Source organism: Panulirus ornatus, chromosome 2, assembly GCF_036320965.1.
Source record: "Panulirus ornatus isolate Po-2019 chromosome 2, ASM3632096v1, whole genome shotgun sequence".
In the NCBI taxonomy this organism is placed as follows: domain Eukaryota; kingdom Metazoa; phylum Arthropoda; class Malacostraca; order Decapoda; family Palinuridae; genus Panulirus; species Panulirus ornatus.
The window spans coordinates 74,360,308-74,379,626 of record NC_092225.1 but is presented as its reverse complement, the minus strand read 5'-3'; the positions used below and the strand labels follow the sequence as shown (position 1 = coordinate 74,379,626).

The window sequence follows — 19,319 nt, the reverse complement described above, 5'->3', positions numbered from 1 at the left end:
CAAGAACCGAAGGGAACAGATTAGGGTATTTTTTAGCTCAGAAAATATTTTGTGTCAACACTGAACAATATAATATTAAAACATTTCTATACTTGACATAATCATGGAAAATATATCATAATGTTCTGTCACCGATACAGACACAGTAAGATGCAAAGGAACAAATATTTCAAAATTGACTTCATCTAACAGCTCAATTAATTAAGAGGACAACGTTATTTTAACACAATATTTGTATTCAGAATGAAAAGTACTTCTTATAATCAGTTTTTAAAGGAAATTTACTCTCTGGGAAACATACCAAAAATTGAAAGTAATGGTTCTGGGTATTTATTACCTCCAAAAACTTTTTGTTTCAAAATTGAAAGGCAAGATATTCAAACACTTCTATACTTGAAATAATCATGGAAAAATATCACAATGCTCTCAGTTACTGATACATACCCAGGAAATACAATGCAATGGAGCAGAAGATATTTCAAAATTGATTTCATTTAACAGCTTAAATGAATGTCATAAAGAAAACTAAACACATATTTAACAACAGATTTGTCTTCAGCATGAAATATACTTCTCATAATGAGTGAAAAAGATTTTGAGTGATTGGGGCCTGAACATGCAGGAGGGTGAAAGGCGGGCAAGGAATACAGTGAATTGGATCGATGTGGTATACCAGGGTCAACGCGCTGTCAATGGACTGAATCAGGGCAAGTGAAGCGTCTGGGGTAAACCATGGAAAGTTGTGTGGGGCCTGGATGTGGAAAGGGAGCTGTGGTTTCAGGCATTATTGCATGACAGCTAGAGACTGTGAATGAATGGGGCCTTTGATGTCTTCTCCTAGCGCTACCTCGCACACATTAGGGGGGAGGGGGATGTTATTCCATTCCATGTGTGGCGAGGTGGCGATGGGAATGAATAAAGGCAGACAGTGTGAATTGTGTGCATGTGTATATATGTATGTGTCTGTGTGTGTATATATATGTGTACATTGAGATGTATGGGTATGTATATTTGCGTGTGTGGACAGGTATGTATATACATGTGTAGGGGGGTGGGTTGGGCCATTTCTTTCGTCTGTTTCCTTGCGCTACCTCGCAAACGCGGGAGACAGCGACAAAGCAAAATAAAAAAATATAATAAAATAATGAGTTTTTAAAGAAAATCTATTTTTCTGAGAAAAATGCCAAGAACTGAAGGTATTAGTTCACGGTATTTTATCTCAAAAATCGTTTTGTTTTAAAATTGAAAGATAAGACAATTCAAACACTTCTACACTTGAAATAATCATGGAAAATATATCATAATACTCTTACTCCCAGATACATACCCAGTAAATTTGATGGGCTATCTTCCAAAAAGCATCTCTATCAACTCCATCATGCCTTCTCTAGATCCATAAATGCTACATACAAAATCCATTTGTTTTTCTAAGTATTTCTCACGTACATTCTTCAAAGCAAACACCTGATCCACACATCCTCTACCACTTCTGAAACCACATTGCTCTTCCCCAATCTAATGCTCTGTACATGCCTTCACTGAAATATAACATAGAAAAGCTTCTCTACTTGATATAATCTTGGAAAATATCTCACAACTTTTCACTAAGCCAAAAGATAAGCATTTAACACCAAACCAATAATCACAGAATCTTTCAAAATAGGAACCATTTACTGGCTTTATTACAAGTCTTACTGACACCCAAACAATATCTTAAGCCTAGATGCATATCAACCATAGAAAATAGACCTTAAAATGAGATTTTCGAGCAAATTTACTTTGCACAGAAAATTACCAAACATGGCAAGTAACAGTTAAGGGTATTAAAATCTTTAACCTAAGAAACCTTTTGTTTTAAAATGAAATATAACAATCAAATACTTCTTTACTATATATAATCATGGAAAATATCTGTGCTTCACCAAGGCAATAGATACCCATCATATACAAAGCCACTAATCACAATATCTTTTGAAAGAGTAACCTTATACATACTTAATTTCTGGCCAAATGATACCCAAACAATATTTCAACACCAGATTTGTATTCAAGATGAACAATAGTTCTTATACTTAGGTGTTCAAGCAGATCTATTATTGCCCTTAGAAAAATACCAAAAATTACAGGTAATAGTTTAGGGTATTTTGTAGCCCAAAATTCCTCTTGTTTAGAAATTGAACTATAATACAAAATATTTGTATACTTGAAATAATCAAAGAAAATATCTCATATTGCTTCCTGAACTTGACATACACCCATTAGATACAGAGCAAATAATTAGAGGATCTTCACAGAGAGTAACCATTTAAATAGTTACATGCCTTAATTATACCCAAACAATATTTCAAACCAGATTTTTGTTCATGATGAACAACAGCCCTTAAACTTAGGTGTTTAGGGTCTATTACCATTAGAAAATTTCCATAAAACACAAGGTATTTTTTAGCCTAAAATATCTTTTGTTACGAAACTGAGTTATACCATAATGAAATACTTCTGTATATGAAATAATCATTAAAATTTCTCATCATGCTTCCTGAAGCCAACAAATACCCATTAAATACAAAACCTGTAATCACAGGAGCTTTTTTTAAAAGTAATCATCTAAATACTTAATTACAGGCCTTATTGAGACCTAAAATATTAATTCAACCACACTCATATTCAGCATGATAAATAGTCTTTATACATAGGTCTTTAAGCAAATCTGCTACCCTCAGAAACACCAAAATTTGCAGATAAGAGTTCAGGGTATTTTCTTTTGCCCACAAAACCTTTCAAAACTGCAAAATGAAATAGAAAAGACTCTCTACCTGATATAATCTTGGAAATTATCTCAAAACTCTTCACTAAGCTCATAAAAATGTCGCTAATAATCATAGGATCTTTTGAAAGAGTAAATGTTTAAATAGTACAGGCTTTACCAAAATCCAAAACAATATTTCAAACAAAAATTCTTAACCAGAATGAAAAATATTTCTTATACTGAGTTTTTGAAACTACTCTATTTTCCTCAGAAAAATACCAAAAATTACAGGTAATAATTCATATATTTTTTAGTCCAAAACATATAATAATGAAGGGCTTCTATACTTCAAATAATCATGGGAAATATAATGCTTCCTAAAGCCGACTGATACCCATTAAATATGAAGCCAACAATCAAAGGATCTTCATAGAGTAACCATTCATATACTTCCAAGCCTTAATGGTATCCAAACAATATCTTAACTACAGATTTGCATTCTGAGCGAACAATAGCCCTTACACTACCGAAATCTTTAGGGACTGAACTGCTTTCACTTTAAAGGCCAGTCTTAATGATGCCTGGATTACCTCTGTTTCTTATACAGAAGATCAAACTTACCAACCTCATTACTTTGAAAAAACTAGTACCCCTCGAAGCAACTATCTCAGAAAGCTACTTTAACACAGCGTCCATTTCAACAACAAGAATTCTTTAGTTCAAGAACTTATATCACAAATTTGGTATGGAAACGAGGTTGTAGGCTCTGGGATGGAGTTTCAAGGTCAGCGTGAGGTTAGTGTTCCTCAGTCAGCGTGAGGTTAGAGTTTAACTTAGGCTGAGCTAGGGCCTCAGCTTTGTCCCTGAGCTTCCATCCTCATATTCCAACACGAAAGACATATCAACCATATCTCTAAAACATGCTGAAGGTAGCTATTCTTCAAAAAGGCATACTGGCAATAATTCACTTACCTCCAACATGTAGAGGAGACATTAAGCATCAGTAACACAAACAAAAGTCGGCGAATGAGTACTGCTTGTATTTACACGATCACAATGGTTAGAAAGTTTAAAAGCCACTGCCCGACGTTCAAGCAAATCACTGGTACAGTCAACGTTGTCACTCGAAACTTGGTACAGTCAACGTTGTCACTCGAAACTTGGTACAGTCAACGTTGTCACTCGAAACTTGGTACAGTCAACGTTGTCACTCGAAACAGTGTGGCAAGTGTGAACTCCGGGAGGATCGAGTTGATTCGAATCATTCACACGGGAGAGGGGTCGGGCGGGGATTAACTGATAGTGGATTTATGGGTGGGGCAGAGGCAGTTAGCAGAGGTGATATTACACAACGTAGCAGACATGTTACGATTCTATCATCCATAGAAACCATCACGATTACTTAGGAAGACTGATTACGGTAACGATTGCACCCAGAGAGCGTTGAAATCGATTGATTCGAAAGGTTTGTAATCTATTTACAAACTACATTATCGGAGGGAAACAGGACCAAACGCATATTTCATTGGCTGAAATGTGACTATGAATATTAGGCTTAATAAGAAATTAAAGTCAGCATCTTCAAAATAATGCCAAAACCTTAAGGCTATAGCTAGAGTCAATGTAATGCAAGAAAAAAACTATTTTCCAACCTGCAATATCTCGTTGGCCAGCTTTATAGGCAAGACACACTCACAATCTGAGTATAGGCCTATTCCATATTTCATTTCCCCCAAATTTACTCTCTTCTGTGGAGAGCATAAAATTGAGCTTCATAGCTGGAAAGTTATCACAATGTAATCATATTCACGAATACTTTTGCAATGGAATGTTTCGATTATTTTGGAGACCATGAAATCGATTACGACTCCTCAAAAAACATGGAATAGATTCCAGTGATTACGATTCCTGATTTCCCTTACATCATGTCTACATCGTAGTCTAAACGAAGGGTGCAAGTAATAATAACGAAAACAAAAATAGTGAACTGTGACAAGCATTAACTATATTAAACGTAATTTGTTGTAATCTACAGTTTAGAAATGCTATGGCACATATACATAAAATTACTCCTCCATTATCTCTCTCTCTCTCTCTCTCTCTCTCTCTCTCTCTCTCTCTCTCTCTCTCTCTCTCTCCATGTTTGTGCATGTTTTTCTCGACATTTGGAAATTTTTAAAATACTGTTACATATTCGAAGGGTGATAATGATTGGAGGTTGCTCTTTTAACGATAGGATGACTTTAATAAGACTTATTTACAGTTTGCATAATCCTTGTACTTGTAATAAATGCTTATATAATAACTGTAATAAATTAATAAATTTTAAGCTATAAGATGCTCACTGAAATATCCATCAAAAAATCAATTTTTTGACACCCAGTCATCATAATTTTAACACGTTATAAAGACATTCATGATTAATTTAAAAACAAAATGAAATAATCTATAAGAAGACTCATGAACTGAAATGAGTATGAATGAACAATTCATCACATTTTACACAGCAAACAAATCCATCTAAGAGCCTTTTATACTAAAGATGCACTTGATCCGACCTGAGCCACTAATGGCACATTCCAAGAACGGGATATTGACAAGAGTCCGTGACACACTTAGTATTAGCAAATCTTCACACACACACACACACACACACACCTTTCGACTGCGAAGATAATCTATATTGGACTCTACGTATGGTGCTCATGTTAGACAGGACATCTTGTGCGTAAGTAGCGGTCCTCGCTTTCTTGCTTGCTTCTTAAGGTCTGTGGTTTTAATCAAGGTAGTAAATGTCATAAGCAATCTGAACACTTTCCTCAGATCATCACGATCATTTCGAGGGTCATACACGTGATCTGAAAGAATAAATGAAAATAAAAAAATATAGTGATAATATAACCAAGAAACACAGGTGATATAGGCCTTTATTTACTCATTGTATGAAATAAAACATGAGGGAACATATTTGCAAGATAGCAGAGAGAGCTAAAAACAGCACAGTGTGACAAGTTTCCCTGGTGATAATGCCAACTCGTCATATATATAATGCTTCTATCATCACGGTTTAACGACGTATTTATCAAAATATGCCAGATTATCATAGTATATGCCATTTAGTAGCGATCTCGGTCTACTCTTATTATCATTAAACTGCAATAAGAGTGGGCAGAGATAGATATTAATCGATATGATTTTTTTTTTTTTAGAAATACGTATGCATTCACTATTGGAGTTACTGACCATACAACATGGTATCAATAATAAACATCATCACTTACATCTCAATGATAAGGATGGGCCAAGGCGCTCTCGAATCATTGGCAAGGGCCGAGGTGTAAACATGAAGCCAATATGGATGGTATAAAGTGTTATTCTGGCAAATTTTCATAATTTTGGCAAAGCAAGTGTACTGGTGGAACTGTATGTTTACCACGAGTTGGTATCACCACCTTAATGATTTGTCACACTACCACTACCTTACAAGTACGCTCCCTTCACTCTTTGTTTTTCATTCCTAGTAACATTAAGGCATACTTCCCTTGTTTCTTTCTATCTTATTATTCTTTATATCCTATTATTTCAAGAAAGATATAGAATATGGTGTGAATAATGATACATATCGATGTATGGAGACCCATCTGGTGAAACACAATGGTGAAATAATTCTCTTTTTTTGGCAACGAATCTTTTTCACAGCCCAGTTCAGCAGATAATAGGCACGGCAGAAATTGTATCTATAAGTTATATTTCGGCCAATATCTGCACTTTCGAGGTTTTGTCTTACTTGCGCCTTTTTAGTCAACAATTTGCTAGTTATTCTCTTTGAATTGCCAACATTACATTCTAACTTTTACCACAGTAATCTGCCTGTTTCTGACATCTTACATTATCACAAACAGCTTCTAATGGACCCAATCGTCTGTTGCTATTCGAATTCCTTTCTATCCTTTTGTATTCTTTATAGTCACCTGAGCCCAATAAACTACGGTTTATACATGGACCGACCTGTGCCGAAATGGCATTCGAAGCACACATTCTACCTGTGCCAGTGACGGCAAACCCGAGAGCGGGCTGCCATTGACATGACCCCGTGCTGAGCTTAGTCTTGGCGAATATTTACACACACACACACACAATTATAAACATAAGAAATCTTATTATCACACGAGGAGAATGACTAAGAGAGAGAGAGAGAGAGAGAGAGAGAGAGAGAGAGAGAGAGAGAGAGAGAGAGAGAGAGAGAGAGAGTAAAAAATGACAACGGAAAAAAAGGTGACAAGATAATATTTTGGAATACATGAACTTCAAGGTCCTTTTTAACTAAACATGTCCAACTGTTTGGAGTAAATGAATAAATATTCAAATAAATAACTGTATATGAAAAACAGGTGTTTCCTACTTTATTTTGTCCTATCATTTCGACTCGTCCCCAATTGAAAGGCAAAATTAGTTTTACAATGGAGAAATAAGCCTCTCAAGCTTAAATCTTACAATATGTCGCTTTTGAACATATATAAGGTCTTATACATGTGAAGATAAGAACAGCAGTAACTTATTCTTACAAATTATATAAACAATTCATCTAATTTTTTTGTTAATCTTATGTACCTATATAGAGAAAATGTTAAGATAAAAACTTAAAAATTACTTCTAAATTTGCGAAATACTTTATATAACAAGAGATTTGGATATACTTTTAGAATAGATATAACTGAAAACCTTGTAGAGAACGTATGAGCATATAGAAAATGTAATTTTTATGGGTAACAAAAACAATGAAAACTATTCGGTTGAATATCTTAAAATTTGATCTTTGATAATTCACCGGTGTTGCTCGGGTTATCATTAACTGACAGTATGGGTTATCATTAACTGACAGTATATCTTAACCCGAACCTGTGGTTATAATCATCAAATGCTGTGACTAACAAATTCTATGATGAATTAAGCGATGTTAAGTATTTTTTGTTGTTGATTCTGCGTATAGTCTTATTGTAGACTATATATATATATATATATATATATATATATATATATATATATATATATATATATATATACATAAGACAGTAGGATGAGACATATCTCTTCTCACTCAGTACAACCTATCATTTAAACGGAAGAAAGCTACGTATTTAAGTAAAACTGAATAGCGTATATAGCACTGGCCAAACCGGTAGATAACTGTTTTTATTTTCCAAAACTAAGAATAGTTGTTTTGATTCTTAAAGAAATTTATATTTTTCAGTCCACCTTTTCATACTTTTTTTTTTTTTTTAGCACTGGAGGAAGTCTCACTCAACCCCGAAAAAAGGCACTGGAAGGGTTAAGGAAAAAGCGATAGGGACAGTGGATTAAGATAATACATCCCCCCGGCGAGAAAAAAAAGATAAATTTTATTGACTTAAAGTCTTTGTGAATGTTGGCTAAATGAGGAACTAAGGTTCCGCCAACGAGCCTCTGAATCCATATCCGGGTTTGTTTCCTGATCAGAAAAAGCTAAGGAAGTATCAAGCCTCCTGGGAGAACACATGAGATGTATAAGCGAAACCCCATCAGTTTTTAAAAACAAAGACCACGATTTCCCAAAGAAACATAGGAAGAGCATGTGTAGACGACTTCCTAAGTCACAAGATCTTAAGCAGAAGAATGCCTATCACATCGGAATAAGATCCAACCTGTTTCAAGACCTGGCAATTTAGTAAAGCTATAGAGTTTCCAGTTTATTCCAGACCAAATGTTTATTTAGCTGGGAGTTCAAAACGAAAATAATGCGAAAGACGGGCCTTCCTTTAAAATTCTCAGTGAGGAGGGACCTGCTCAAATGATTATTAAAAGAAAAAAAGTTTTATGACGGTTCAGCCTGTTGAAAGCTGCCATATCAAAAGTGAGCTAGGAGAAAGCTGCCTCATGATTATTTAGCCAAACAGCTCCCTCATGAAGATTCAGCTAGACGAGAGCTACCTTGTAATGATTCAATTAAATGAGAGCTACCTCATGGTGGTTCAACTAGAGCTGCCTCATGAAGCTTGCCGAGATAGGTCATCATCTCAATGAGCAAGCAGATGTTGAAATACTGGAAGATGTGATGCTGCTGCCAGCTATCGTGGTGCCTCTAATACCAGACAGTGGAAACTAACATTCAAGAATGAAACAGACTAGTCATACGCACTGAACACATTGCAAAGACTGTGAAGACTAGTTTGATGCACATTCTGAGATCACACTTGGCTGGCCGCCTTGATCACCATACCTGAACCCTAATGTGGGCACATACATACAGAATAAGCTATGTGATGCAACATGTCGGAGAATACTATTCAACAAAGTAAACGGATTGTGGGAAAGCCTTCGTCGACGACCCGACTTTAAACAACACCTTGTGTAGCCAACACCAGGAACAACGCTCCACCAGGACGCACCAATTACTGTTATTGTCTTATCGTTCCCCACACAATAGGTTACCTCACCTTACATTTACTGATGATCCGAATGTCGTGTGACTACAATTACTTCCTGTACTTAATTTTGGAAATGAGTAGACATAATTCGTTGATATACTTCCTACCACTGAGTGATGCAATGGTAACCACATCACTAGCCAAACGTATTTCCGCACAATGGCCGTCAATTTGTGTTAAATAATTCAATTCAAATTCAAAGCTTCATATCAGGATTACTGGAAAGAATAAAATTCTACTTACCATAGGATTTGGTAATGAATCCATGTGCTCTCAAAACCTAATTCGTTTGGGAATAAAGGCACACTGTGACTGAATATTGACAAGTGATGAAGGACCAGATTTCAATGGCAACGTTAACGAGTTCTTGCCTGGACTTAATGTTGTGCGCTTGTCTCTGAATCCTAATTTTCAAGTACCTCCACACATTTTCTATTATAGTAATGTCTGGGCTTTGTTCAGGTCATAATGCCATTGTGGGTAAATTGTTTCTCTGAACTGTACTGTATGCCGAGAGCGATGAGGGGTGGCAAAATTATCTTAGAATATCCAAGGGCGGTTTCCAAAAAACTTTGGCAACACTGGCCACAGATTTTCATCCATGACAGCTGTGTATTTTTCTGAATTAATATCTACATCCACCGGCGCCAAAGTCCCTACACCTTCATGTGTAATGTAGCCCCAAAACATGAAACTTGCAACCATCTTGGGAGTCTAATAACCACTTTCACTAAGGAACACGGAGACCATTCTCACACTCCTTTCGCCACTCATAAACTGAACTGTTCTTACCCAGGACTACTTGCGTCTCATCAGAAAATATGTTTCAAATCGTATTTGCATTCTTATGGAGATTCGATCTATACAATTGTTCTTCGTTTCACAAGAGTGTGTTCCAATGGTAATAGGCTTTTCTACGATGGATTCACAAAAAAAAAATTGTGAAGGTACTAGTTTCTCTCACTGGGCGTTTGATAATGTGGTCCATCAGCCTCTGTGGCATTTGACCCATGACTGAAAATGAATAAAGGAACTCGGTGCTCGAGATGGGTGCACGTGGCTGATGCATAACTCAGTAGAAATAAGAACAATTTAGTTGCATAATGCATACAGTATTATTCAGAACATAGGGGGAATAAAGTAATTAGTAGAAAAACAAAAATTTTAGTTACCTCAATCCCAGCTCTTAATATACTTGGTATAATTTCATACGAATAATTCTCTTTCTGCCTCGTCTTTAACTTAAGTACATACGCTGTAAACATTCAGGTATATGAACAAATGAGCATTATTGATGTATAAGCAATAGCAAACCCTTTTCATTTACAAGCACAGTTGCGAGTGGAGAGTGTTTAGGTCCCTCACCACCGGCTGGCTGCCCTAGAGCATAGGGAGGTTCGATCTCAATCATCATCAGATCACCACTTGAAATGAGGAACTAGGTCGGGACTTTGGCGACGTATAGGGTCTGCAAAAGTTTTCATCTAAGTATTAATGACAAAGGTTATTTATCAAACACCACATACCAAATTGAATTTATTGAATAGTGTTTCAAAATGCAGAGAATTATGATTATTGAAGACTTATTACAGGAGCTCCATCAATAAAGTTGTATATTGCCGAAGTAATAGTTGTGAATAACCTGCCTACCTACATGTTGATGGAACATACTCTAGCAGCCTGGGGTTCGTTGCTAGGTATCTGGAAATGGGCACTAGAGAGATAATCAATACAAATGGGATAAAGTGGTTGCACTTTTGAAAGATTGTCTAGTAGGTGCAAGGAGGAAAACTACACGTATATTGAGAGGACCGCTAGACAATGCATGCCATTTAAATGCATCAGAAGTGTTTGAAACTATTCATGTTAAAGAACAGCTGACTGATAATTTTGCACGCCATGTGGAGCTTCCATTACACAAGAGGAAAGTTACATACTGACGTAAGATAGAAATTCCCTGTAGATGTGAATGAATTCATTTTTAAAGTCTAGTACTGGTACGAGAAATACACACCCACTGATTTCTACTTTAAGCAGAACCTTGTTAAGGATAGCGAGAGGACCTTAAATGTAATGGAAATACTTAGAAGTGAGCAAGAAAACCGAAAAAATTAGAAAAGTGATTAGGCTAATAATAATGATATAAAGACGGAACAGTACAATGAAGTGTGTGCACAGATATCTGACAAAGAGCGAGAAGCAAATGCTTGCAATGATGTGCAGTCAGATCAAGCAGGGAGCAATTACTAATAGGACTTTGTACATAGTATTGAAAGGAAAAAATAACTATGTATATTTGAAAGGAAGAAAGTAGAGCAAGGGACAAACCCCAAAATCAAACTCCTTATGATACCGAAATAGCTGCAGTCGAGATTACTAGAAATGGTCAATGGGTTAAATTTAGGACCGACTCTTTGCCACTTTAAAAGATCTACAGCTAGAAAGGTACCACACAAGTTCTGCGAGAAGAACAATCTATGGTATAGAAATTTCAGCTGCATTCTGTGGTGGGATCTTGCAAGATGTATTACCGAGTTCCATTATGATGGATGAGTAAACGACATCAGGACAAGACGGAATGACACGACATTATAGTACTGTTGCCAGTATTATTCATTGGGCTGGCATGTAGAATTATACTATCATTAATATATCAAGATGGAAAACTGCCATGAAGTTCTGAGTAATTATTTCTATTCCTAAAGATCCTTGTTATAGTCTATTTTCCTTACCATTGTTATGATTTTGTAACCATAGGTTCCCTGGATAGGAGCTCCTGCAGTTTCATGTATTCATTACAATTAAAAGTAGAGAGAGAATATACTACATTCGAGTGAGTTCTTAGAAGAGATTATACTCCCATTATACAGTCTCGCTGATGCTGACCTTCCACCAGCAGCGTAACAAAAAATATGGAACCTGGTAATGACCCCTTTCAAAGTTTTCCTTGAAATATGTCGACTCTTACTTAAACAAGCTCATATCTGATAGAGTATAAATTTTCTCCCGATATCTTTGGAATTCCTAAGGTTAAAGGCATAATCGATTCTAATTTTCATAAATCATGCTTGAACTATTCTTGTGGTTACACTACTAGGAAAATTCACCTTTGGCAGCTTTATCACTGGAGTAAAGTTTTGCAACATTCATTCCAAAGGAGTCCATCCTGTTCCTGCTACTGATAGCAGGGTGGCCTTGAAGCAGGAAGAGCCCCTGGGGAAGAGTCCTTAAGCTCATACAATGTTAATATTGCGTTTGTGAAAACAAACATTTTTGACATATTAGGAGCATTTGACAAGGACAATAATGTAACATTACAAATTAGCGAATTTGGGTTGTACAAGAAAATTACAGGGATGGGTTGGAAGTTACCTTCCTGACAAGTAGCAAGGGGTGTACCAGTGAACTTCGTCTCTGGAAATGTAAGGATTGGAAATTCCACAAAGGGGGTTATTGATCCAAACCCTGTTTGACTTGCTCATAGACAAGGTTGATCACTCCCTCAAAGAAGCAATAGAGGTTGTGCAGAGAAGGGCAACAAAGATGGTACCTGAAATAATGGGAGTTACATGGAGAGGTAAGTCTGTAGCTTTGCCCACTATGTAAAGAACACCAAATAGAGTCGATAAATGTTGAAGCTCGTTAGAAATGAAGTAGATAACTCGTATCCGAGTAGAGGATGAAATATGCTATGTAAGTAAAAAATCATGAATGTAGACACTGAAAAAGTTTGAAAAGTCTCATCATAGGTAAAAGTTTAGAGATGTAACCCCTTGAATGTAGAACTCCTTCCCTATATTGCACATATATATATAATTATAATGCAATATGTTTCAGAACCAAAATTGTCATGAGTTCCACTTCCACTATTTTTCCATTTTTTTTTATTCTATAAACACTGACCATGTCATTCCAGCTTAACTGAATCTTGACCAGACATACTAGAAACTCCGTATTCAAGCTAAATTTGTTGCATAGTTTGTCTTTTGTAGTTCATGATTATATGCACTCAAAGTATACAGCAAGGCAGCAGAAGTGGATGGTATTGCAAATCAATTTAAGAAAGTGGGTAACGACTGTTTGGTAAGGATATTCAATTTACGTATGGATCATGAAGTGCTTGAGGATTGGCAGAATGCATATACTGTGGTGTTGTACCTATAAAATTGTATGGAGGAGCAATGTGGTTTCATAAGTGGTAGAGGATGTGTGGATCAGTTACTTACTTGGAGAGAAATACGTAAAGCAAATGGATATGCACATGGCATTTATGTACATCTGGAGAAGGCATATAATGGGGGGGTTGATTGAGATGCCTTATTGAAGGTCTGAAGAATATATGATGGAGGCAAGCTGCTTTTGAAAGTGATTTTTATCAAGGATCTAAGGCACGAATGCAAATAGGAAGAGGGGACATATTGGTTCCCAGTGAAGGTCTCGTCTGTGGCAGGGGTATGTCATGTTCCCATGGATGTTTAATATGTTTATGGATGGGGTGATTAGGGAGGTAAATGCAAGAGTTTTGGAGATGGGGTGGGAGCGAGTATGCAGTCTTTGGGGATGAGAGGGCCTAGGAAGCGAGCCAGTTGTTAGCCGATTATACAGCTATAGTGGCCGATTCGAGTGAGGAACTGCAGAGGTTGGTAACAGTTTGGTAAAGTGTGTGAAATGAAGGCGAGTCATTGTGAATAAAAGCAAGGTTATAAGGTTCAGCAGGGTTGAGCTGGGACAAGTTAGCTGGAACGAAAGTTTGAATGGAAAAAAATTAAAGGAAGTGAATTGCTGTAGATGTCTGGGAGTGGACCTAGCAGTGAATGGAACCATGGAAGTGGAAGAGTCATAGGGTCGGGGAAGGAGCGAAGGTTCTGGGAGTGATGAATGTGGAAAGAGAACATTTTCTTGGGGAGTATAAATGGGCATGTTCAAAGCAATAGTAGTTTGAACAATATCATATGGTTGCGAGGCATAGGCTATAGATGGGGTTGTACGAAGGAGGGTGGGTATGTTGAAAATGAAATGTTCAAGGACAATATGTGGTGTGAGGTGGTCTAATCGAATTCGTAATGATAGGGTAAGTTAGATGCGTGGTAATAAAAAAAGCGTGTGGTTTACAGATAAGAGGATGTGTTGAAATGGTTCGGACATGGAGAAAGTGAGAGGAAAAATTGACAGAGGATATGTCTGTCAGAAGTGGAGGGAATATGGAGAAGCAGGATACCAAATTGGAGGTGGAAGGATGGAGTGAAAAAGATTTTGAGGGACCCTAGCCTGAACATGCAGGAGGGCGAGGGGTATGAAAAGAACAGTGAATTGGAACAATGTGGTATACCTGGGTCGACATGGTGTCAATGGACTGAACTAGGGCATGTGAAAAATCTAGGGTAAACCATGAAAAGGTCTGTGGTGCCTGGATATGGACAGGGAGCTGTGGTTTCGTTGCATTATACATGACAGATATAGACTAAGTGTGAACGAATGTGGCCATTTTTTTTGTCCGTTTTCCTGGCAAGACCTCGAGGCAGGGGGTGGCGATTCAGTTTCCTGTGGGTCATGGTGCCGCTAGTAATGGATGAAGGCAAGCGATATATATATATATATTATATATATATATATATATATATATATATATATATATATATATATATATATATATATATATATTATACTTTGTCGATGTCTCCCGTGTCAGCGAGGTAGCGCAAAGAAACACGAAAGAATGGCCCAACCCACCCATACACACATGTAAATACATACACGTCCACACACATACCTATACAACGTATACATATATACATACACAGACATATATACACGTGTACATACTTCATATTTGCTCCCTTTATATATTTCCGTCGCCACGCCGCCACACATGAAATGACAACTCCCTCCTCACACACGTGCGCGAGGTAGCGCTAGGAAAAGACAACAAAGGCCACTTTCGTTCACACTCAGTCTCTAGCTGTCATGTATAATGCACCGAAACCACAGCGCCCCTTCCACATCCAGGCCCCACAAAACTTCACATGCCCTGTTTCAATCCACTGACTGCACATCGACTCCGGCATACGACATAATTCCTATTCACTCTATTCCTTGCACGCCTTTCACCCTCCTGCATGTTTAGGCCCCGATCACACAAAATCTTTTTCACTCCATCCTTCCACCTCCAATTTGGTCTCCCACTTCTCTTCGTTCCCTCCACCTCTGACACATATATCCTCTTCATCAATCTTTCCTCTCATTCTCTCCATGTGCCCAAACCATTTCAATACACCCTCTTCTGCTCTCTCAACCACACTTTTTTTTATTACCACACATCTCTCTTACCCTTTCATTACTTACTCGATCAAACCACCTCACACCACATATTGTCCTCAAACATCTCATTTCCAGCACATCCACCCTCCGCACAACTCTATCTATAGCCCACGCCTTGCAACCATATAATGTTGTTGGAACCAACGTTCCTTTAAACGTACCCATTTTTGCTCTCCAAGATAACTTTCTCGATTTCCACACATTTTTCAATGCTCCTAGAACTTTCGCCCCCTCCCCCACCCTATGATTCACTTCTGCTTACATGGTTCCATCTGCTGCCAGATCCACTCCCAGATAACTAAAACACCACTTCCTCCAGTTTTTCTCCATTCAAACTTACCTCCCAATTGACTTGTCCCTCAACCCTACTGTACCTAATAACCATGCTCTTAATCACATTTACTCTCAGCTTTCTTCTTTCACACACTTTACCAAAGTCACCAGCTTCTGCAGTTTCTCACCTGAATCAGCCACCAGCATTGTATCATCAGCAAACAACAACTGTCTCACTTCCCAAGCTCTCTCAACAACAACAGACTGCATACTTGCCCCTCTTTCCAAAACTCTTGCATTCACCCCCCTAACAACCCCATCCATAAACAAATTAAACAACCATGGAGACATCACGCACCCCTGCCGCAAACCAACATTCATTGAGAACCAATCACTTTCCTCTCTTCCTACATGTACACATGCCTTACATCCTCGATAAAAACTTTTCACGGCTTCTAACAACTTGCCTCCCACACCATAAATTCTTAACACCCATACACGCACATATACATACATATCAGCATATACACATACATGTACTTGCTTGCCTCAATTCCTGGCACTTACCCACCCTACAGGAAACAGCATCGCTACCTCCTGCTTCAGCGATGTAGTGCCAGGAAAACAGACTAAAATGGCCACATTCGTTAACAGTCTCTAGCCGTTATGTTTAATGCACAGAAACCATAGCTCCCTACCCACACCCAGGCCCCACAGACCTTTCCATGGTTTACCCTAGACATTTCACATGCCCTGGTTCAGTCCTTTGACTCAAACCAACACCACATATTGTCCTCAAACATTTCATTTCCAACATATCCTACCACCTCCATACAACCCTATCTACCGCCCATGCCTTGCAACCATGTAATATTGTTGTAACTACCATTCCTTCAAACATACCCATTCTTGCTCTGAGATAATGTTCTCTCCTTCCACACATTCTTCATCGCTCCAAGAACCTTTGCCCCCTCCCCCACCGTAACTCACTTCTGCTTCCATTTGCTGTCAAGTCCACTCCCAGATATCTAAAACATTTCACTTCATCCAATTTTTGTCCATTCAAACTTACATACCTGGGGATAAGGGAGAAATAATACTTCCAACAATTTCCCAGTGTTGTAGGAGACTAAAAGGGGAGGGAGCGGGGTGCTGGAAATCCTGCCCTCCCATTTTACATTTTTCCAAAAGGAAGAAGAGAAGGCTAAGCGAGGATATACCCAAGGATCAGTCCTCTGTTCTTAATACTACATCACTAAGGCAGGAAATGAATATACCCGAAAAGAATATATATATATATATATATATATATATATATATATATATATATATATATATATATATATATATATATATTTCTTTCAAACTATTAGCCATTTCCTGCATTAGCAAGGTAGCGTTAAGAACAGAGGACTGGGCCTCTGAGGGAATATCCTCACCTGGCCCCCTTCTCTGTTCCTTCTTTTAGAAAATTAAAAAAAAAAAAAAAAAACAAGAGGGGAGGATTTCCAGCCCCCCGCTCCCTCCCCTTTTAGTCGCCTTCTACGACACGCAGGGAATACGTGGGAAGTGTTCTTTCTCCCCTATCCCCAGGGATATGGATATATATATATTATATATATATTTTTTTTCTTTGTCGCTGTCTCCCGCGTTTGCGAGGTAGCGCAAGCAAACAGACGAAAGAAATGGCCCAACCCACCCCCATACACATGTATATACATACGTCCACACACGCAAATATACATACCTACACAGCTTTCCATGGTTTACCCCAGACGCTTCACATGCCCTGATTCAACCCACTGACAGCACGTCAACCCCGGTATACCACATCGATCCTATTCACTCTATTCCTTGCACGCCTTTCACCCTCCTGCATGTTTAGGCCCCGATCACACAAAATCTTTTTCACTCCATCCTTCCACCTCCAATTTGGTCTCCCACTTCTCTTCGTTCCCTCCACCTCTGACACATATATCCTCTTCATCAATCTTTCCTCTCATTCTCTCCATGTGCCCAAACCATTTCAATACACCCTCTTCTGCTCTCTCAACCACACTTTTTTTATTACCACACATCTCTCTTACCCTTTCATTACTTACTCGATCAAACCACCTCACACCACATATTGTCCTCAAACATCTCATTTCCAGCACATCCACCCTCCGCACAACTCTATCTATAGCCCACGCCTTGCAACCATATAATGTTGTTGGAACCAACGTTCCTTTAAACGTACCCATTTTTGCTCTCCAAGATAACTTTCTCGATTTCCACACATTTTTCAATGCTCCTAGAACTTTCGCCCCCTCCCCCACCCTATGATTCACTTCTGCTTACATGGTTCCATCTGCTGCCAGATCCACTCCCAGATAACTAAAACACCACTTCCTCCAGTTTTTCTCCATTCAAACTTACCTCCCAATTGACTTGTCCCTCAACCCTACTGTACCTAATAACCATGCTCTTAATCACATTTACTCTCAGCTTTCTTCTTTCACACACTTTACCAAAGTCACCAGCTTCTGCAGTTTCTCACCTGAATCAGCCACCAGCATTGTATCATCAGCAAACAACAACTGTCTCACTTCCCAAGCTCTCTCAACAACAACAGACTGCATACTTGCCCCTCTTTCCAAAACTCTTGCATTCACCCCCCTAACAACCCCATCCATAAACAAATTAAACAACCATGGAGACATCACGCACCCCTGCCGCAAACCAACATTCATTGAGAACCAATCACTTTCCTCTCTTCCTACATGTACACATGCCTTACATCCTCGATAAAAACTTTTCACGGCTTCTAACAACTTGCCTCCCACACCATAAATTCTTAACACCCATACACGCACATATACATACATATCAGCATATACACATACATGTACTTGCCTGCCTTCATTCCTGGCACTTACCCACCCTACAGGAAACAGCATCGCTACCTCCTGCTTCAGCGATGTAGTGCCAGGAAAACAGACTAAAATGGCCACATTCGTTAACAGTCTCTAGCCGTTATGTTTAATGCACAGAAACCATAGCTCCCTACCCACACCCAGGCCCCACAGACCTTTCCATGGTTTACCCTAGACATTTCACATGCCCTGATTCAGTCCTTTGACTCAAACCAACACCACATATTGTCCTCAAACATTTCATTTCCAACATATCCTACCACCTCCATACAACCCTATCTACCGCCCATGCCTTGCAACCATGTAATATTGTTGTAACTACCATTCCTTCAAACATACCCATTCTTGCTCTGAGATAATGTTCTCTCCTTCCACACATTCTTCATCGCTCCAAGAACCTTTGCCCCCTCCCCCACCGTAACTCACTTCTGCTTCCATTTGCTGTCAAGTCCACTCCCAGATATCTAAAACATTTCACTTCATCCAATTTTTGTCCATTCAAACTTACATACCTGGGGATAAGGGAGAAATAATACTTCCAACAATTTCCCAGTGTTGTAGGAGACTAAAAGGGGAGGGAGCGGGGTGCTGGAAATCCTGCCC

At 38.3% G+C, this 19,319-nt stretch overlaps 1 long non-coding RNA gene across 1 annotated transcript in view; it reads right to left on the bottom strand.

Moving 5' to 3' along the window:
* Positions 1-4,203, bottom strand: part of LOC139757283 (uncharacterized) — a 357,868-nt gene extending 353,665 nt beyond the window's left edge. The window contains exon 1 of the long non-coding RNA XR_011714564.1: positions 3,719-4,203. This is a non-coding gene — a long non-coding RNA (uncharacterized lncRNA). The remainder of the gene's footprint in view (positions 1-3,718) is intronic.
* Positions 4,204-19,319: the final 15,116 nt, after the last annotated feature.